General features: G+C 44.5%; 1 protein-coding gene and 1 non-coding gene across 2 annotated transcripts in view; one reads left to right on the top strand and one right to left on the bottom strand.

Annotated features, from left to right (window-relative positions):
• The window catches only part of LOC124612449 (kalirin), a 1,731,149-nt gene that overhangs the window by 825,147 nt on the left and 883,961 nt on the right, over positions 1-22,041 (top strand). The gene's annotated exons all lie outside the window — the stretch shown is intronic.
• On the bottom strand, positions 17,698-17,770 carry Trnat-agu. Its single transcript has one exon. It is a non-coding gene; the product is annotated as a tRNA-Thr (tRNA).

Here is a 22,041-nt window from a genome sequence, read left to right as displayed (position 1 = left end):
GTCAGCAAAACAGGATAATTCAGTACTGCCTGTTGCGCATATTCTACTATAATGCTTTTACGTATCTTATTAAAGACACTGGCCAGTTTATTAGTTTTATTCTAGCATCCTCAAAACAATATAAGTATGTTACGACAGATAATCGGTATTAAAAAAAAGAGGTAGTAGCAAAATAGAGAGATTCTGAATTAAAAATCAAACTAACTTCCAGACATAGTCTACTTGAATATGTTACGTCGTAATTCGTCAACTGAACAGGCCCAAAATAGTAGTTGGTTGCATGTGACAATGACTTCACTCCTTTTGAATGTTACAGCGTTTATTAATGGTTTTGTTCCTGCTATTCAACTGGAAAATGGCTGTGTAGCCGAAACTGCAGTAGCTGTACAGTCTTCGCGGAACAATATTGTTGCGCAACTCTTCTATATCTGACTCAACAGTGCAGAGATTTGGGTTTAACTCAGAACATCCAAGCGTAGCGATCAGCTACTGTGCGAAACCAACTCAATTCCTCTGTGGCTCCTCTGGCAAAATACCAATAGGAAAATAAATTTCACAACTAGCACTCGAATCGACTCTCTCCGTGCGCTAGTATTCTTGGTTGGTAGGCGAGTATAGTAAATGGACAAAGTGATAATTACAATTTCAGACCATTTCACTTGAGTGCATGTGGGTGTATTTGGCGTATGTGCATCTAGCTCCCTGGTCAGGCGTGCCATTCTGCAAAGTGCGTCCATTGGCGTTATAATAAGAGTCCCACTGTTGTAAACATGCCCGAGACAGGATTGACGATCGACCTTACGTCAAACTCTTCGGTGCATTTTGATCGTCACAGTTCCAGCGCGCGTACTTGGAAACTATCGAGGCGGAACTGCTTTAGAGATGATATTGCGATTGCGAAACCAATCGGGTGGCGCTTTTCAATAGACTACACGATATTTCACGCGGCTGCAGTACCGGTAGCCGTTCTCCGAGCGCGTGGATGCGCATATATAGTGTTTCGATTTAGTCCGCGGAGTAGCGACGCGCTAGAAGTGCGGCGTTAACGGATGCCACGTTTTATGGTCGGTCCCGGCGTAAACAAAGCCGTGCGTCGAGTTATTGCGGCATTTTTGCGCGGCCAGCAATATCGCGATATGAAACCGCCAGCGGCACCAGTCGCCGCTGGCGTCGGACGCGGGCGAGCCCTGCGCCACGAGCCCGTTCCTGCTCGTCTCTTCGCAATTACCGCCGTAATTGCAACACGTTTTAAATAAGTAAACACTGAGCCAGGCAGTCGGCATATTACGGCTCGCATAGTCTTTTAACCGGCGGGAAAAGAGCGGTACTGCAAACGGTCTCTTGAGGGAGAGCTGTTTTAATAGTGTGACACTAATGTTCATCTCTTGACAGTAATGGACCGCTCACCATCAGCCAGCTTACATGGAAAATTGCGAGATGGATATCTTTATTCTTATGTGCAACAGATTTCAGAGGCTAGGCCATACCTGTGAATCGAATAGCATACATTGACACTTATTGAATCTCAAGAATAGCTGTACTTATTCAAAGACTACTAAACCGCCACAGATAAAAACTTCAGCACATCTCTCCAGCATAATACAGTGTGCATCAAAAAGAATCATCAGATTTTTTTAAAAAAATCGTAACTATTGTGTTATTTGAAATATGTACGTGAACAACGTACTGTTGGAAAGAGCAAATCCTCGCGTTTTACATGGTTCCCGTTAGGTAGCAGCAGTGTGCGCCCACTTCCGTTCTAGTAAAAATGGTGTCGAGACAACAGAAAGCGTTTTGCGTTCTACGTTTTGCTCAGTGCGGGTCAGTGATAACTGTTCAGCTGACTTTCGTTCTAGGTACAGTATGGATCCCCCTACAGCACAGAGTATTAGACTATGGCGTGAACAATTCCGAGAAACAAGTTGTTTGTGTAAAGGCTAATCGTCGTCTGACACAAACATCGAACGCATCCGCCATAGTTTCGCAAGGAGTCCGCAAAAATCCGTTCGCCGTGCAGCTCGATAGCTCAACGTGCCCCCGATGTCCGGGTCTGGCGTTTGTTGCGTCGACGTTTACACTTGAAAGTATACAAAATTCAGCTACTGCAAGCTCTTCGTGAAGGTGACAAACAATAACGTGTGGAGTTCTGTAATTTCGTTCTTGCCAAGATAGAAGATAACAGTTTCCTTCCACGCTTAGTGATTAGTGACGAGGCAACATTCTACATCTACATCTACATCCATACTCCGCAAGCCACCTGACGGTGTGTGGCGGAGGGTACTTTGAGTATCTCTGTCGGTTCTCCCTTCTATTCCAGTCTCGTATTGTTCGTGGAAAGAAAGATTGTCGGTATGCTTCTGTGTGGGCTCTAATCTCTCTGATTTTATCCTCATGGTCTCTTCGCGAGATATACGTAGGAGAGAGCAATATACTGCTTGACTCCTTGGTGAAGGTATGATCTCGAAACTTCAACAAAAGCCTGTACCGAGCTACTGAGCGTCTCTCTTGCAGAGTCTTCCACTGGAGTTTATCTATCATCTCCGTAACGCTTTCGCGATTACTAAATGATCCTGTAACGAAGCGCGCTGCTCTCCGTTGGATCTTCTCTATCTCTTCTATCAACCCTCTCTGGTATAGATCCCACACTGAACATTCCATTTAAATGGAAAGGTGAACCGTCATAATGTGAGAATATGGGGTACGGAACAAGCACATGAATCTGTACAATATGAGAGGGTCTCTCAAAAATTCAAAGTGTTTCGTGCAGCTACACGGGAAAAGGTGTATGGTCCAATCTCTCTCTCTCTCTCTCTCTCTCTCTCTTTTCCGGCGAGAACACTGTTACAGGAAGCACATATCTTGATATACTTGAGAACTATCTTTCCCCACAGTTGGAGACTGATTCGAACGACTTCATGTACGAACAGGATGGTACACCGCTACACAGGCATTGGAAGTGCGGGAATTTTTAAGTCAAAGGCTTACTGAATGATGGATCGGTCGCACTGGACCAAGTGATTCAGCCTTACATTACTGGCCTCCAAGGTCACCGGACTTGACTGTGTATGATTATTTCTTGTGGGGGCTTATAAAAGACTCTGTTTATGTGCCTCCGTTAGCAACAACAATGAATGAACTGAGATATCGCATGACAGCAGCTGTGGGAGCTGTAACTCAAGACATGCTCGTTTCATTGTTTGAACAATGCCGCACTGACATATGCCGTGCATCTCAAGGGGGCATGTTGAACACCTGTGAAAAGGTATGAAAAATAACTTTTTGAGTGTCTCGCAATAAAATTCATTGTATATGTTTATTAGTTTCAGAAATATAGACGTGCCAAATCGGGTGATTCTTTTTGATACGACATGTATATCAGGAGCGTTCAATACCTAATGCAACAATTTTTTTTTTACTCGGCCAATTCCGCTTCAGCTCCTATAGTTTCATGTAGTTCCGATAGGTGGCTGCGCCATACGTAGCGTAGCCTTCGAAGTGGCGTCTGTAACGGAGGTGCGCTCCAAGCAGAGAACTGTCATTGACTTTCTTTTGGCGTATAAGTAGAGCGTTTCAGGTATCCATAGGCGCTTGCAGAAAGTCTACGGAGACCTGGCAGCGAACAAAAGCACGGCGGGTCGTTGGGCGAGGCATCAGTCATCATCGCATCAAGGTCGCACAAACCTGTCCCATCTCTCGCGTGCCTGCCTGCCGCACACAGCTGTGACTCCTGCAATGTTGGAACGTGTGGACGCTCATTTCAGGTGATGGACGGATAATAATCAAACACGACGCTGGCCAAATGGACGTCTCTGTTGGTAGTGCTGACACACTCGTCCACCTGTTGGTGTACTCTGAGGTGTGTGCCCACTGGCTTCTTTCCTGCCTAACACAAGAATATAAAGACCGTCTGTTCGGCCCGGTGAAAGCATACATGGATGAGGGGGACGCTATTGATGCAGGAAGGCATTGGCTCGGACGTCGACCGACAGAGTGTTACCATGCGGGCATACAGGTCTTGCCAGTAAGTTGGTGTAAGGCCGTCGCATTGAACGGAGGTGATGTTGAAAAGTGCAGTTTTGTAGCCAAAAGAGTGGGCAGTAATGTGGTGTATTGGAATTCTGAATAAAACCAACCTGCTTTCAGAAAAAAATACGTAGCATTACTTATTAAACGCCCCTCTTACAAAGGACAGCAGTTATAGGTGCATATCGAGGTCTTTTACATAGTTTCTCACTCCCCTCGGTACTGTCAAGAACTTTTGGAAAGGATGCTTGTAGGCACGTGCAGCGGCTGTTGATACAACATGAGTAACTGTCTGTCGTACAACACCACAGTCACAAGATGGTGGTGAAGATTTTCTTCACTTCTGCAGAGTATCTGCACATTTTCCATCATCCGTACGGATACGATTCAGAGTATTTCCAATTGCACGAAGCCCGTCAAATCCAGAGTGTTTCTCCTGGCTGCAGTGCGGTTTCAGGAATTGTGGAGGGCAGTTTTGTTGCGAGCAGGGTTTCTGTGCATCGTTAGCATTAAATTCATCTTCAGCAAGAATCGTGTCTAAGTTATGAGTCGCCGGCCGGGGTGGCCGAGCGGTTCTAGGCACTACAGTCTGGAACCGCGTGACCGCTACGGTCGCAGGTTCGAATCCTGCCTCGGGCATGGATGTGTGTGCTGTCCTTAGGTTAGTTAGGTTTAAGTAGTTCTAAGTTCTAGGGGACTGATGACCTAAGAAGTTGAGGCCCGTAGTGCTCAGAGTCATTTGAACCATTTGAGATATGAGTCAGATGCCTTGATGTGAATCTTTTTCGCTCCGCAGAGAATAAATATTTCAATGTTAGTACATTACGGCTATTAACAATGTTCTGATATTGACGTTAATAGCCCACTCTTCCATCTGAGACCAGGAAGCGGAATGTGACTCAAGACAGGTAACCATTATTTGGGAGAAGGTCATATTGGCTCACTAGCAGTGCGCCCACAGTACGTACTGTGGCACTTCGCAACATAGAAACTGGACCGTTCCAGTACAATGAAGAGATTCAAATACAGCGTCGTGGAACAGTTGCGGTGAGCTGCATAATGTGATCATATAGTATTTTCAGTCATTATAAAATACTCCGAACAATACGTTCTATTCACACACAGTCAACACGGATTCAGAAAACTCCGTTCCTACGAAACACAACTGGCTCTTTATTCGCACGAAGTAATGAGTGTCATGGACAGAATATCCTCGATGGTGAGTGTTCATCGGAGGTGAGGGTATCATCTGGAGTGCCCCAGGGAAGTGTGGTAGTTCCGCTGTTGTTTTCTATCTACATTAATGATCTTTTGGATAGGGTGGATAGCAATGTGCGGCTGTTTGCTGATGATGCTGTGGTGTACGGGAAGGTGTCGTCGTTGAGTGGCTGTAGGAGGATACAAGATGACTTGGACAGGATTTGTGATTGGTGTAAAGAATGGCAGCTAACTCTAAATATAGATAAATGTAAATTAATGCAGATGAATAGGAAAAAGAATCCAGTAATGTTTGAATACTCCATTAGTAGTGTAGCGGTTGACGCAGTCACGTCCATTAAATATTTGGGCGAAACATTGCAGAGCGATATGAAGTGGGACAAGCATGTAATGGCAGTTGTGGGGAAGGCGGATAGTCGTCTTCGGTTCATTGGTAGAATTTTGGGAAGATGGGGTTCATCTGTAAAGGAGACCTCTTATAAAACACTAATACGACCTATTCTTGAGTACTGCTCGAACGTTTTGGATCCCTATCAGATCGGATTGAGGGAGGACATACAAGCAACTCAGAGGCGGGCTGCTAGATTTGTTACTGGTAGGTTTGATCATCACGCGAGTGTTACGGAAATGCTTCAGGAACTCGGGTGGGAGTCTCTGGAGGAAAGGAGGCGTTCTTTTCGTGAATCGCTACTGAGGAAATTTAGAGAACCAGCATTTGAGGCTGACTGCAGTACAATTTTACTGCCACCAACTTATATTTCGCGGAAAGACCACAAAGATAAGATAAGAGAGATTAGGGCTCGTACAGAGGCATATAGGCAGTCATTTTTCCTTCGTTCTGTTTGAGAGTGGAACAGGGATGCTAGTTGTTGTACGAGGTACCCTCCGCCACGCACCGTATGGTGGATTGCGGAGTATGTATGTAGATGTCAGATTGATTTTGTATTTTCGCATTTGTAGGAGGCTTTTGACACCGTTCCTCACAAGCGGCTTCTAATGAAATTGCGTATCTACGGAGTATTGCCTCAGTTCTTCGAGGGTGTTCGTGATTTCCTGTCAGAAGAGTCACAGTTCATAGTAACTGGCGGGAGGTCACTGAATGAAACCGAAGTGACACCTGCGGTTGCCCATGGAAGTGGTATTGATCCTTAATATATGTAAATGATTTATGAGACATTTTAAGCAGTCCTCTCAGAGTGTTTGCAGATAATACTGTCGTTTACTACCTAATAAAGCCATCGTAAGATCAAAATGAGTTACAGAATGATTTACACAAGATATATTAATAGCGCGAAAAATATCAATTGACTCAGAATAATAAAAAGTATGAGGTCTTCCTCGTGAGTCGTAAAAAGACCACGTTAAATTTCGGTGACAAGATAAATAGCACCAATTTAATGGTTGTAGATTAAGCTGCATCCAACAGAATTCGATTACAAGCAACTTGAGCTGGAGCAATCACATAAAAATGTCTTGGGCAAGACGAACCAAAGAATGCGATTTATTGATAGAATACGTAGAAGATGCAACAGGTCTACTAAAGAGACTGACTACACTACACTTGTCCGTTCTCAGTTGAGTACTGCTGCCCATTTTGGGATGACATCGAAAAGGTTTAAGAAAGGGCAGCTCGTATTGTACGGATATGGTACGCGAATTGGGGTTCTGGTCAATAAAACAATGGCGTTTTCGTTGGTGCGATATGTTTGCAAGGAACTTCACCTACCAACTCTCGTCTCCCGAGTGAGACAATATTTTCTGGGAAAAATGACCATCGTAATAAAATAAGAGAAATCAGAATTCACAGGGAAAGATTTAGGAGTCCATTTTTCCCACGTGGTATTGTATATACTGTGGAACAGCAGAGAAATTGAAAGTGTTTCCATGCCATAGACTTGAGTGTCAATTGCAGAGTAATCTTGTGGGTGTATATACCAGAATACATTTATGACAGTTGGCTGAGTTTATATTTAATGATTTTCGTCGTCTATTGTTGCTGTTATTACGTCCACACTATCAAATATTGTACAGTTATTTTCCCTTAAAAAAAGAAAAGCAACCCAGATGAACCAGAAATCCGGGTTAATGAGGACCGGGTAAACTAGTTTCCACTCTTAACACAGCTGCTGTTCACCTGTGTAGCACAATCCAGGTTACTCATATAAATGTACATGTGGATTTTCATATTGGTCGATTCCAGTGTGGACAGAACGAAAATGATGTAGCATGCACACATGTGACCCTTGTCAAATGTGAATACAGTTCAGTTCTGCTGTGTTTTAATCACGTTACAGGAACTCCTTATTTTGTCTTCGACGATTAAATAGTTAACATTTTACCACAACATAGCAGGTTCTGTTGTGAGAATTATGGCTTTATCATTACTACTGCACATTTTAACATATGTTATTAGTTTCTCCATTTTCGGAGGGCGTTGATTCCGTAAATGTATTTTCAGTTATAGAAAAGCTGCCCAAGCTACTAATGATAATTGATTTAACATTGCTTCTCTTCAGCACAATTTTCAGATCCACTTGAGAATTGCTGATGTAAAGGCTGGAATCGGTCATGGACCTAAGGAAGTTCTCGGTAGCAATTTGAGCGGATTTTCATTAATTAACATTTATGGTTTCTGTACAGAAAAGATGCAGAAAGTCATATTAACGGCCAGAATTACTCAGACTCGTTAAAAACGGTGGGTTATCAGGCATCACTTCGTATTTCTCGTTTATCTAGTCATTGATTTGAAACTGAGCGTCGAATACAATTTAATATGATATATATTGATTAAACTTTTTACTTGTTTGTAGTGTTTACTATTATCTTGATGACCAGCTGAGAAACGTAGCGTTGTTACGGATAATTTAGAAGAGAGGGGGAAGGCGGTGGGGAGGGGGGGGGGATTAGGTACCGACACACGCACGCCTGCTCCCGAATAACATCGAGCCGAGTTTAACATCCCCATTTCAAGGAATTCTGCTACTTAGAGGCTAAAGCACACCGAACGTCTGGTATACACTAAAATATAATAATGCACTAGCTAACGCTGAAAATCTGGCGATAAGCGATGTTCTGGAGTCATTACATTGCTTGTTTGGATATGGCTTAACAGACTGATTAACAGGTACGTCAGCCTCCTGGAAAACTTGCGTGGTTTTCTATATATTTAATGCTCAGGCTACTCTGTTAACTTTGTGTTAAACTCTTTGTTTTGTGTGTTAGCGATCCACGATGTTCTTATTTACAGCTCTGAACACTTCTTTTGGAATTATATTTATCTTTCCTAATGAGGCTCAGTAATCGCCGTCCACAGAGTCACTCCTCAGAAATCACAGGGACGAAGACATCGTTTGCAGTTTTCTTCATCCACGTTGAAGCCACCGTCCGTTACCTCTTTTACGAAGTAGCGAGAACTTCTAAGGACTAGCTCTCAGAGTTCCTGACGGTTTTGCACCCTTTTTCCAAGACGACAGAGATAGATTTCTTATATACCGACGTCGTGTTTCCCAGAATACATCTGCGGCAAATACATTTGTAATTATACTCTCACATATCTTCCCACCATGAGACAATGCAGATAAGTTTGCGATTTAACTAGGAACATTGCACTCAGCAAGGTGACTTGTTGGTTGAGACACTCAACTCGTGTTTGAGAGGAAAAGGATCAAACCCTTGTCAGGCCATCCAGATTTAGCTTTTCTATAGATTCCCAATATCGACTGAGGTGAATGCCGGGACTGCTCATTTGAAAAATATTTCTTCCCTGATCCTTGTTCCTATCCATGCTATTGCTAAGTTAACGAATATCATGTCGCTGACGGGACTAAAACTCTTATATCTTCATTTCTTCCTTCCTTTCATAATTTGGTGTTACACATAATTAAATATCCTACTTTCACTAATAAGTAAGTAGCATTAGGAAATCTTTTTCCGTCGCGATGATTCGCATTGACTGCCTGTTATTCAATAGTTTGGTACTAGTTTTGCAACTGGACGCCGCTTCGGCGATTATCGTGTACCTAGTCTACCCAGTTATCCAACCAACAATGAATCCGAACCACGTTTCGTTTGTGGCGACTCGTCACATCGTTAAGAGATGAAGGCTGTATTGAAGTGCAGACTGAAAATTTCTATTTTCCGACTGGGATTCGATCCCGCGATCTTTCAGTTTCCATATACACGCTTTACTGCTAGGCCGCCAAGACCGATGTAACATTACCGCCTGTAATTACGTGAAATTTGCTTTATATACTGTATCTGATATTCAAGAGCATTAAATGTTACGAAAATTTTTTCTAAAAACTTTATCTTTGTCGGTAACGTTATAAGAAAACTGAGGCCTGATACCATTTTGTTTAATCTCAATTACTGTCGTAAAAGTAAAAAATGCTAATAATACTGCTAACTTTCATTTACTTTTGAAACGGAAAGTAGCTACGGCCCACAGTTAGCTTGGAAACAATTCGTTTGGCACTTTTTACTGACCGCAAAAAGAAATGGCGTTTAGTTTCCTTATAATTGCAGCCAGGAACATTATCGGACTCCCAGAAAAATAAATGACTGCACGTTGTAATTAATGTAACATGCAAATAGTAATTATAAACTAAACTGCTTTTAAAATAATCTCGAACCAAACGAGAAGTTTCCATATTTAATTTCGCCACTTTTGATGGATGAAATTTCTTTTTTTCTTTTTATTTAAATTAAAGAGGATCTTGAAATAACATACTATAATACGCAGTTCATTTTTTAATTGGTTAATGAACATTCAGTTTACACACGCAAATACAGCTCGCATAAACTGATACAGCTCAGCGACAGTGATCAAGAAAGAACTAATTCCCAACAAGACCTAGTCGTTTACGAGACTTTACCACAAAAGGAAAAGACCGAAAGACAGCTTTTCACACCCGTTTATGTCCTTTTAAAATATTCTAAGAGTGTTAGAATGGCGTAATTTTTATCTCATTACTAGTTACAATATTCGTCAACTGTCTTGCTGCAGTGATTCCCGCCACATCAGCAAAGCTAAGCGCTGTTGGGCTTGGCTAACTCTGGGATGGGTGACTGTCGGGGTCTGCCGAGCGCTGTTGGCAAGCGGGGTGCACTCACCCCTTGTGAGGCCAAATGAGGTCCTACTTGATTAAGAAGAAGCGGCTCCGGTCACGGAAAATGATAACGATCTGCAGAGAAGTGTGCTAAGCACATGCTCTTCCTCACCAGTGACGCATAACGTCGGAGCATGACACGGCAGTCGGTCGGTACCGTTGGGTCTTCCGAAGCCTGTTCGGACGGAGGGAGAGTTACGGGGTTCATGCATCGCTGCAGTACACAGATTGGGAACTAATTAGTAATTCTTTTTCTTGATGTGGGGTAAAATTTGTTAAGTCTAGCTGTGACGTCTCACCTACCTGTCAGCTCATTAATATAAGACGTGAACAATAAAGGCTCCTACTCACAGTTCCCTAGCGCACGTCTTTAATTATTTCAACTTCTGTCGACGAGTCTTTATGTGAGATAACATGCTGCGCCCTGCACTCAACCAAACCCCCACATTTTATTTGCTGCCCCATGTAATTGTACTTTTGTCAGTAAACGGCTGTGTAGTGCCAAGTCACATGCAAATAGTTCGTACGGCATTTGGTTTTCGAACACACTGAATCGTCGCCAGAGCCTAACAGTAGTTGGAACCTCCATCTCGATTCGAAATTCCTACCGCCTCCGCCGCGCGCGCCTCTTCCTCTACTCCAAGAATCTGTGTAGAACTCGGCGGGAGGGCTCTTTCATCTCCGGCTCGCAAGTGATTCGCCGCCCCCTGCGTCAACAGCGGCCTTGTTGTCTCGAGGCGATAGCGTATGGCCGTGGACGCAGGTCCGCCTGCCGCTAGCAGCACAAAAGGCGAGACATCCCGAATTCATTGGCCCCGCTGCGAATCAATGTTTCAGCAAGTGCAAATATAGGGCGCTGCCGCCACCGCGCCAAACTCGTCCCGTTAATATCTAAAGCTCCGGCCCTGCGACTCTCCCCTTGCCCAGTGATAAACTCCGCCGTGGGATATTATAGTTTCTCCATTACTCGCCCTTTCCTCTACTGGCTGTGGCGAAACGCGCACAAGTTGTTTGTTCCTCTTCTGTCCCGTAACGAGTTCTTCATAAGGCGACCACCCCTCGTGCTCTCTAGAGACCCGTTTTCTGTTACACTGCCTTTCATCTCCCGATTCCTTTTCTAATGTTGCTCATCCCCTCCCAGTGCATCTCGCAACAAACTGCCTCTGCAAACATTGTGCCCACTTTCTTTTCCTGTTGGTTTGTCTTGCGGCTGCTTTTCTTCCTCCAGGGTGACATGACTGTTGCTGAATTGTATTTTGTGCAGGTTTGAGCCTCAAAGTTCTTGCTAGAAGATATTTATGGCATTTCTTTCGGGTGGTTCGTTTTGAATAAGTGTACTGATAACAGTAATGATTCGTGGCTAATGCCACCGAAGGATCAAATGCTAATACGTAAAAATAATTACAAGTTCATATGAAATTTTACTGCATAACGTAAGTGCAAAGGAAATAAATTGTCCTAAAACAACGTCGGTATCGTATTTATGTAACAGAAAAACGCACGAAAATAAGACGAAAGCCCCGAACACGTAACATGGCACCTACCTCTTTAACACACTTAAAGTCACTACACAGCACTGTTCCCGATGGACTCTGCCGACACGAATTCATATACACTCCTGACCGCATGTGAATAGCTAGTGACGAGGAAAGGTACAAGGAGAGTTTTGTTTGTTTCGTCAAATGCAAAAATTTTCAGTTGAGGATAATAAATTACTCTTACTTCATAAGAATTGCATTGTACAACCGTGTGACATAACATTAAGTGAGGAATCAGTGCTGATGTGCTACAAGAACAACTGTGTAGTTTATGCGGTCTTCATTAATCCGCATCTCCGAGTCTTTATTTTTTCCAGGACCAGTTGTTTATCGAAGGGAAAGACGTAAACGTATAGCTATTCAAATTGATGACGTAGTCAGAAGTGGCAGTATGAAAAAAAATGATATACGGAAAGCAACGCCCCATGGGGCACGAAATAGAAACCACAGTAAAAATCCGATGAAGCTTTGCACTGATTTGTTTGGCAGTGCCTCCAGTATACCCGTCGATCCCGCCACGTCCCTATTATCAGTTCTGAGCGCACAGTGAGAACGTAAAGATCCCTAGGTAAATAGTGTCTCTCGCCAAGTATGAGTACATGGTGAGAGATTTCGCCTAAATGCCATGCAGCCCAAGTACCATATGCCATCAGCCCAAGTTACGTAACTGAAATGCGTTTCCTTCTTCATGACAGTTCTAGTTCGCACTCTGTAAAGGCAACGAAGATGCTCCTGCAGCGTTTTCGATGGGAAGTGTTTCATCACCCACAATACAGCCCATCAGCCCGTAACTGCCTTCCCCTGAGGTTCATCTCTGCCCACATGAACCCTCTGGCTGATAAAGCAACACGTTGGTACAGACAACGAGATGTAGACCAGCGTAGAGAATTGACGGAAAGTACAGGAGGTTGCATTCTATGACGAAGGTGTTCGAAAGTTGATATAACCCTACGACGAATGTCTGAGTCGGAGCGGCTACTATGTAGAGAAGAACTGGAAGGTGTAACGAACTGTTGCACGTAAAACATTTTTGATTTTCACAACAATTGAGAAATGGAGCCGTGGATACATACACCAAAAATAAGGAAACGAGTAGTCCGCCATCTTTTGCAGGAACAAACTTGACAATAGCCTGTAAAGAAGTGAGAAAGCATGAATTCGACTACATTGTACTCTGCTACTCTGGTCGGACGCTACCTTGAGGAACATAACGAGTCACACTTACACCCAAGAAAGGAAATAGGTGTAATCCGCTGAATTACAGACCCGTATGGCTAATGTCGATTTGTAGTAGGATTTTGGAACGTATATTGTGTTCAGATATTATGAATTACCTCAAAGGAAACGACTTATTGACAAACAGTCAACACGGATTAAGGAAATATGTTCCTGTGAAACACAACTAGTTCTTTGTTCACACGACATAATGAGTGCTATCGACAGGGGATGTCAAACTTATTCCATATTTCTAGAGACCCAGATGAGTTTCGTCATAGTTTCTCAAAAGACTTCTAATCAGATTGCGTATGTATGCAATACCGCTTCAGTTGTTTGGCTGTATTTCTGATTTTACTGTCAGAAAGGTCATAGTACGTAGTAACTGACGGGAAATCGAATGAAACGGAACTGATATTTTACTGTCCCCCATGGAAATGTTACGGGCCGTCTACTGTTCCTGATCTGCAAAAACCATTTAGGAGACAATCTGACCAGTCCAATTACATTGTTTTCAAATGATGCTGTCATTTATCGTCTAGTAAAGTTATTAGACGGTCAGAAAAATTTGCAAAACAATTTAGACAAGATACTGTGTGGTGCGAAAACTGGCAATTGACTTGAAATAACGAAAAGTGTAAAGTCATCAACATGAGCACTAAAAGGAATCCGGTAAATTTTGGTTACAGGTTAAAACGCACAAGTATAAAGGCTGTAAATTCAGATAAATAATTAGGGATTACTATTACGAACAGCTTAAACTGGAACGGTCCACAGGTAATGCCGTGAGAAAGCCATTTATTGGGAAAACGCTTGGAAAATGCAACAGATCTACTAAAGACACTGCTCACACCATGCATGTTTGCCCTCTTGTGGAGGAGTATTGCTGTGCAGTGTGGAATCCGCATCACATAGGATTGAGACGGAGGACATCAAAAGTTCAAAGCGTGGAAGCTCGTTTTGCATTATCGGAGAATAGGAGAGAGTGTCTCACGGATAAGACACGCAAATTGGAGTGGCAATCATTAAAACAAAGGCGTTTTTCGTTGCAAAAAGGTCTTTCAAGAAATTTCAACCATCAGCATTCTCCTCAGAGTGTGAAAATATTTTGTTGGCGCCCACCGATATAGGGAGGAATGACCACCATAACAAAATAAGAAAAATCAGAGCTAACATGGAAACATTTAAGTGTTCGTTTCTCCCGTGCGCTGTTTAAGAATGGAACAGTAGAGGAAACAGCTTGAAGTGGTTCAGTGAGCAATCTGTCAGTCTCATAATTCTTAACTGCAGAGTAATCATGTAGATAGAACAACGTTATGTGGCTTCGAGACCCCCCGAATAATCACAACGATGAGTTTCTGGATGCCACGCGCTTTCATCGCCATCGGGGCTGAGGGTAACGCGTGGAACTTGAGTGAGAGAGAACTTTCTGGACATTCTGAGCTCAGCCGTATCAACAGATTCATTTCCCTCATGGATGGTACAACAGACGCTGCTCCAAATATTAAAATCATTTTATAAGGTTTTATAACCGTTCGTGCTGGGATACAGTTCCTTTGTGAGAGGGAAGGGCGATTGTAACCCTAACGGGATATACACTGAGGTGAATAAAGTCATGAGATACCTTTTAGTATCGTGTCGGACGTCCTTTTTCCCGGCGTAGAGCAGTAGCTCGTCTTGGCATGGACACAATAATTCGTTGGAAGTTCCCTGGAGAAATGTTGAGCCAGGCTGCCTCTGGAGCCATCCATAACGGTGAAAGTGGTGCCGGTGCAGGATTTTGTGCACGAACTGACCTCTCGGTTACGTCCCGTAAATATCCGATGGGATTCATGTCGGGCGATCTGGGTGGCCAAATCATTCTCTCGAAATGTCCAGAATGTTCTTCAAACCAATAGCGAAAAACTGTGTCTCGTTGACTTGCCACATTGACGTTCATAAAAATTCCATCGTTGTTTGAGAACATGAAGTCCATGAGTGATTGCTAGCGATCTCCAGGTAGCCCAACATAACGATTTCCAGTCAATGATCGGTGCAGTTGGACCAGAGGACCCAGTCCATTCCATGTAAACACAGCCCACACCGTTATGGAGCCACCACCAGCTCGCACGGTGCCTTGTTGACGACCTGGATCCGTAGCTTGGTGGGGTCTGCGCCACACTCGAATCCTACCGTAAGCTCTTACCAACTGAAATCGGGACTCATCTGACCAGGCCACCATTTTCCAGTCGTCCAGGGTCGAACTGAATTCCGAAATGGAATGTCCCACACGTCTAGCTCCAACTATCATACCGCGTTCAAAGTCTGCTAATTCCCGTCGTGCGACCTTAACCGCGTCGTAAACATTTGTACATGAATCACCTGAGTACAAATGACATCTCCGCCAATGCACTGCCCATTCATACCTTGTGTACGCTGCACTAACGCCATCTATGTATGTGCATATCGGAATCCCATGATTCTTTTTTATCGCCACAGCGTACGTCTTCCTTTTCACTTTTCTGTTTTCAATCATATGCAGTCGAATGTATGAAATTCCACCGAGGAATAGCTTAAAATGACGGCGAGGAGCAGCAGACCACCGGCAAGCACGCTGCTGCACCCAGCGCCTCGGCTCGCCATCTCCGGCTGCCGGAAGCCGCGAGGACGGCGACAAAGCGCGGCGGCGAGCCGGTCCGGCTGGAGGAAATTACCGTCCGGCGCCAGGCCCGAATAAAGCACTTATTCATGCGTGTCGTGTATCTGTGGAGTCCGACGCGGCAGAGCACACTGTTGCATATGAGATGACGTTAAATCGGTACTGATGATAATACGCAGGCGTTCTACATCTATATATCGTCCCATTTACGCCAAAACAACGAATGTGTGTTATGCTTATTTTGTTATATGGGTAATTGAATGTTAGACTAGGTATATCCAGAGTTGTAAAACTACTGTAAGTAAACGTAGACTACGGTAGTTTTCCTAGTAACATTGGTCAGTTAAGTCGTTCCCGCTTTACGTGTACGTTAGGTGTATTGCATACTTATCGGGCGTTACGTCTTAGCGAACGCTTATTTTGCTTATGCGACAGTGTATTACTATATTCCCTCCTTAAAACCGGAAGCGGTAGATACTGAGTGAGGGTATATAAAGGGCCAGGTAACCTACGGAACGTTTATGTTCTACATAGTTGTCGTCCTGTCTGTTACTTAAAAGTAAATAGTATTCATAGAAAAATTGAAGTTGTCAGAGTTTAATTCAGGTTTCAGTCGACAATTGTTGATCATTGACGTCATAGATGCGCTCACGTCGTGGTTGCTTGCTAATGGTTCAAATGGCTCTGAGCACTATGGGACTTAATTTCTGAGGTCTTCAGTCCCCTAGAACTTAGATCTACGTAAACCTGACTAACCTAAGGGACATCACACTTATCCATGCCCGAGGCAGGATTCGAACCTGCGATCGTAGCGGTCGCGCGGTTCCAGACTGTAGCGCCTAGAACCGCTCGGCCAGCCCGGCCGGCGTGGTTGTTTGCTGATTTACACGCAAGCACGAAAGACGCGCGTCCTTCGAGTAGTCGATTTTGAGCAGAAAGTCGCTCGTGTAAAATATCCTTAACTTAGTCGTGATGGCTTCTGCAGGCACCAGTTGGCATGATCGCCTTCCCGGGGCGCGCCCCTTGCATCCCGAGTACCGAAATATACCAGGCTTCGTACCAGTTTAATCTTCCTGTTCTCGTTTGCAGCCAGCCTTATTGGGTACCCACTCGCTCGTCCTACCCTGCACCTGCACAAAGCGCCCAGGGCTCAGAGGCCCGGGTTTGCATGCCCGCTGCGAGTCAGGTGGCCGCGCGTGTGCGGTCTGCATTCCGTGCGCGTTTCCTGCTGCGGCCCATCTGCCGCTGCAGGACACATGGCCGTGCTGCCATTATCTGCCCGCGATCCGCTTTCCTCCGGCTAATTCCCAGTAAACAGGCAGCACAAAGGGAGCGCAACGTCCTCAAGCGCTCTGCTGCTAGACGTACGAGTGTTCGGTGTGGGGAGAGGAAGTAGTGGTCTCCCGTTCTACGAGAGAATCTCTTGTCACGTCTCCTCTCCGCAATAAGCCCGCAGGCACGGCTAGCTGGACGATTCGGTGCACGTTCCCAATCTCGCGGCTGCACCTATCCAATCTACAGCACTGCGAAGGAGGAACGCATCTGTTTCTCCACCGAGGTGCCGCGGGATTCGACAGTCGCTCGTGAGTCGCCGCTGTCCCGTCACAGTCGTAGTGATTTCAGAATTCACCGCTCGGCTTGCAGACGATGTAACGGGAAGGCAGCTGCTGCAACGTGGCAGCTGGTATTGGCGAGTAGACGTTGTAGCTGGTTCCACTGCTGAGACTTGTACCCTGATGGAAAAATATTCGTACGGCGCGTTCTAGGAGCACGAACAAGCGAGTTGAGCTGTATATTACTCGCCAAAGCTTACTGTGGACTCGTCCGTAACTGTACCTAACTTAGTCGGGGGAGTAGGTAAAGACACTTTCCGCTTCAGAGCAGAACGAGTTGCTACATATTAAAGACGTTAGATGGTAGTGGGCATTGATTTATATCAGTGGCGAAGTTGAAAATTTGTGCCGGACTGGGATTCGAACCCGGGTCTTCTGCATACTAAGCAGGTGCGCTGACCACTACGCCATCCGGACAAGGTGGTCACTTATTACCGCGCGGACTGTCCTAGCACGTCTCTCGTCAGACGCAAATTTTCAGCTTATACTACACACTACTGAAGTAGAGCCCCTGCCCATTAGTGTAATTCCTCACGCCTCACGGCATCTCGCAGAGTTCGAGCTTGGTGTGGGTCTGCCTTGAACGGATCATTGGCCGTCATCGATAGTTTCTGATATATTCAAAAGAACAGACACACATGTATTTTAGTTCAAGCACGGAAGATGACTGCGGAAAATGCTTTTGTAGGCAGTCAAATGGTTCAAATGACTGTGAGCACTATCGGACTTAACTTCTGAGGTCATCAGTCCCCTAGAACTTAGAACTACTTAAACCTAACTAGCCTAAGGACATCACACACATCCATGCCCGAGACAGGATTCCAACATGCGACCGCAGCGGTCGCCCGGTTCCAGACTGTAGCGGCTAGAACCGCTCGGCCACTACGGCCGGCTGTAGGCAGTCGCCTCTGCTTATAACATCATTAAATTTATTGACAATAGGAAGCAAGGAAAGAAGGAGTCACAGTGCAGATGGAAAAAGTGATGGAATATGCAAGAAAAATCTTAAAGTTGAGTAAATCGATGGTGTACTGATTATGTAAAGAGTGACACAATGCCGAGCAGAGTTACATTCAAGTACACACCCAAAAGAAGAAGAAGGAATGTACAATCAATACATACAGTTTCGACAATATGTGTAAATGCGCAACTTGGCAGCGATTTCTACAATATCATGAACAGTACAGAAAAAGAAAAAAATAGTTCAAATGGCTCGAAGCACTATGGGACTTAACATCTGAGGCCATCAGTCCCCTACACTTAGAACCACTTAAACCTACCTAAGGACATCACGCATGTCCGTGCCTGAGGCAGGATTCGAACCTGCGTCCGTAGCAGCCGCGTGGTTCCGGACTGAAGCGCCTAGAACCGCTCGACCACAGAGGCCGGCAGAAAAAGACTGTGCGAAAATTTAACAGCTACTGTTGCACAGAATTGGGGGTCAAGGCTAGTACGGAAATCGGAGAAAAAAATATTTTGTCTGTAGAATTTGTTTTCATAACGTGCCTCATTTAATAAGTCCTCATACGTGTACAAGACGATATAGTTCCCAAGAAACAAATACTGAGTCTTCCGAAAAAAGACACATCAGAAGTGAAGATGTTAATGGTTTACTCAGACACATTGCATAGTGAATAAATGTTGTTACAGTAGCAGTGTGCCAGGAGTTTTGTCATACAAAAGCGTTGGTCAGCGCTGTGCGAGGTAATGGCGTCTAGGCGTGTAGTGTGTAGTAGCTACTTGATGTACGATGTTACTAACTGCCGGCCGTTGTGGCCAAGAGGTTCTGGGCGCTTCAGTCTGGAAACGCGCGGCCGCTACGGTCGCCCGAATCCTGCCTCGGGCATGGATGTGTATGATGTCCTTAGGTTAGTTAGGTTTAAGTAGTTCTAAGTTCTTGGGGATTGATTACCTCAGATGTTAAGTCCCATAGTGCTCAGAGCCATCTGCTACTAACTCCGCTCCCAGTTGGGCGTAATCACGACAGTGCTGCTACCCTGCCCATGTCTTCAGTTCACTTTGCTGAGCTATGCAGTGGTTTAACAAAAGTGTCCCATGCTGTAAAGGAGATAGTCATATAGTACTCGTCAAAATGAGAGACAAAGACCTATAACACATGAAACATGTTTGTGCACCGAATATACGTATTACAAGATTCAACTTCCGTCACGGATGTGGATTGATGTTAATTAGTAAGTCCGTTGCTTGAGTGTGGTTCGTCGCAGTTTTCTAGTGGAAGCTTAGCTAGATATTGGAGCAGTTATCAATCAGAAATTCTGTCTGAACACTACAGTGGACTATTCACCTCCCATAAGAGTTTGTGCACCCTTGGCTTTCTCGGTCCTGACTGTATGTATACACCAGAGAGATACGCACGCATTCTAAAATCACCCTGATGCTTGTTGCCTTATGTTGTTTCATGTGGCATGTATCTTCTGCACCTCAGATGCTCACTGACGTACGCGGAGAGCAATTGTCCTACTGAATTATGAAACTGTCTTCAATATCCAGTTTCATAAGAGAGCTCCATAAATGGTTCAGAAGATCTTGGCGTTGTCCCGGCCACCGAGCCTGCGTTCAGTTGCAATAGTAATATTATGCGGACACTTCATCGTGGCAGTTTTAGGTGAGGAGTGGTTTGAACTATCGCTGTGTAAGCCACCGGTAAATATGCTGCCTGGTTTCTCCCGCTTACGGCAACACCAGCCGCAGCAAGTAACTGCCTGTTGTACTTAGCTTTGCTTTGTTTTGTGCGTTGATCGTTGTTTCTTTTCGTAATTTGAAATGAGTGAAACAACCAACCGATTTGGCCCGTCATAAGGTTCGAGCAAGACTCTCAGAAAAGCCGAAGTGATGGTGATCCCTATGAGCATGAGTCTGTCCTGCCTTCACGGATGTACAATCACGAGTGTAGCCTGCCAGCCCCGCGAGACGGAGGTGGGTTTTGCTTCCCTGTTTTCCCGCTCCTGTCTCCACGTCGGTCTAGATTGTACTTTGTTTCTCGCAGCCGATTGTGGCGTTGAAGTTTTGGCATTTCAGTTGTAAAGGTTTTTGATGTTTTAATTGTTACTGGTGGTGTTTCTGTCGGGGATGCACGTCAATACTGTCATTAGCACCAAACGCAGTTACAAAATGAGCTAAAAAACAAAAACTCGTCAAATCACAGCATCACTAACTGCCGTATTTCCGACTCCCGAATTAATCGTTTAATTCCGAAACATTATAGTGTCCTCGCGAGTGCAACAGTGACAGTGACGTTTTGAAGCTGAAGTTCGCTGTTCAAAAAAGGAAATGAATTAAGAATTCAGGATCTCGTCGACACGGACGTCATTCGTGGTAAGCACTTACACATTAGGACGTGGATATTGAAAAAAGAAATGACTGTGATATCCCTGAGATATCATCGATGCATCTAGTTGAAGTGATCTCGCACTACTATTGAGAACGAAAACACAACGGCCAGAGAAGTACCTCGAAGCAAAGCCTAACCTATGGTGGAAACAAAAAACACGTGTTAAAATGGTACCAAAAATCGCTTTCTTTTACGCACTGAAGAGCAAAATATATATTTCCTGACAGTTTCAGACTCTTTTAAGTATTTGATTCATAATATTTTGCGAGCGTTATTTTCTGATACTTGTAATCAGTGTACAAACACATTTCATAAATGGTTCAAATGGTTCTGAGCACTATGGGACATAACATCTGAGGTCATCAGTCCCCTAGAACTTAGAACTACTTAAACCTAACTAACCTAAGGACATCACACACATCCATGCCCGAGGCAGGATTCGAACCTGCGACCGTAGCGGTCACGCGGTTCCAGACTGCAGCGCGTAGAACCGCACGGCCAGACCGGCCACATTTCATATGTTAGGGGTCTTTCATTCTAATTTTGACCAGTAATACGACCTGTAATAACAAAAAAATGTTCAAAGGTCTGTGAAATCTTATGGGACTTAACTGCTAAGGTCATCAGACCCTAAGCTTACACACTACTTAACCTAAATTATCCTAAGGACAAACACACACACTCATGCCGGAGGGAGGACTCGAACCTCCGCCGGGATCAGCCGCACAGTCCATGACTGCAGCGCATTAGACCGCTCGGCTAATCCCGCGCGACCTGTAAAAACATGGGACATTTTTCTTACACACCATTATAACCCAGCAAAGCGAATTGAAGACCATGTTCGCATATAAGGGCTTATTCACTGTAGCACCTTATGAAAACAAATTCCATAGACAGGACAATTTTTGCAAAGTTTTTTTTTAATTGCTTCTTTCAGGCTCGGGTCCACGGTTCTGTTCTTTGGGGGGGGGGGGGGGTGTCAGAGGTTGGTACTGTTCATTCCCCTCCCCACGAGCCACAGAAGCCTAAGACTTTAATAATAACGAAATATATAAAATACTTTGATTAATAATAATAATGACAATGTGTTCACACCAGTGGTTAATACATCATTTCAGAGAAATACGCAATTAAAAAGCATTTGTCGAAAGGCCGGCATGTGTGGCCAAGCGGTTCTAGGCGCTTCAGTCTGGAACTGCGCTACCGCTCCAGTCGCAGGTTCGAATCCTGCCTCGGGCATGGATGTGTTTGATGTCCTTAGGTTAGTTAGGTTTAAGTAGTTCTAAGTTCTAGGGGACTGATGGCCTCAGAAGTTAAGTCCCATAGTGCTCAGAGC

Source organism: Schistocerca americana, chromosome 4, assembly GCF_021461395.2.
Source record: "Schistocerca americana isolate TAMUIC-IGC-003095 chromosome 4, iqSchAmer2.1, whole genome shotgun sequence".
Taxonomy (NCBI): Eukaryota; Metazoa; Arthropoda; class Insecta; order Orthoptera; family Acrididae; genus Schistocerca; species Schistocerca americana.
Note: the sequence above shows the minus strand (reverse complement) of the source record. Positions and strands in the feature narration are given on the sequence as shown.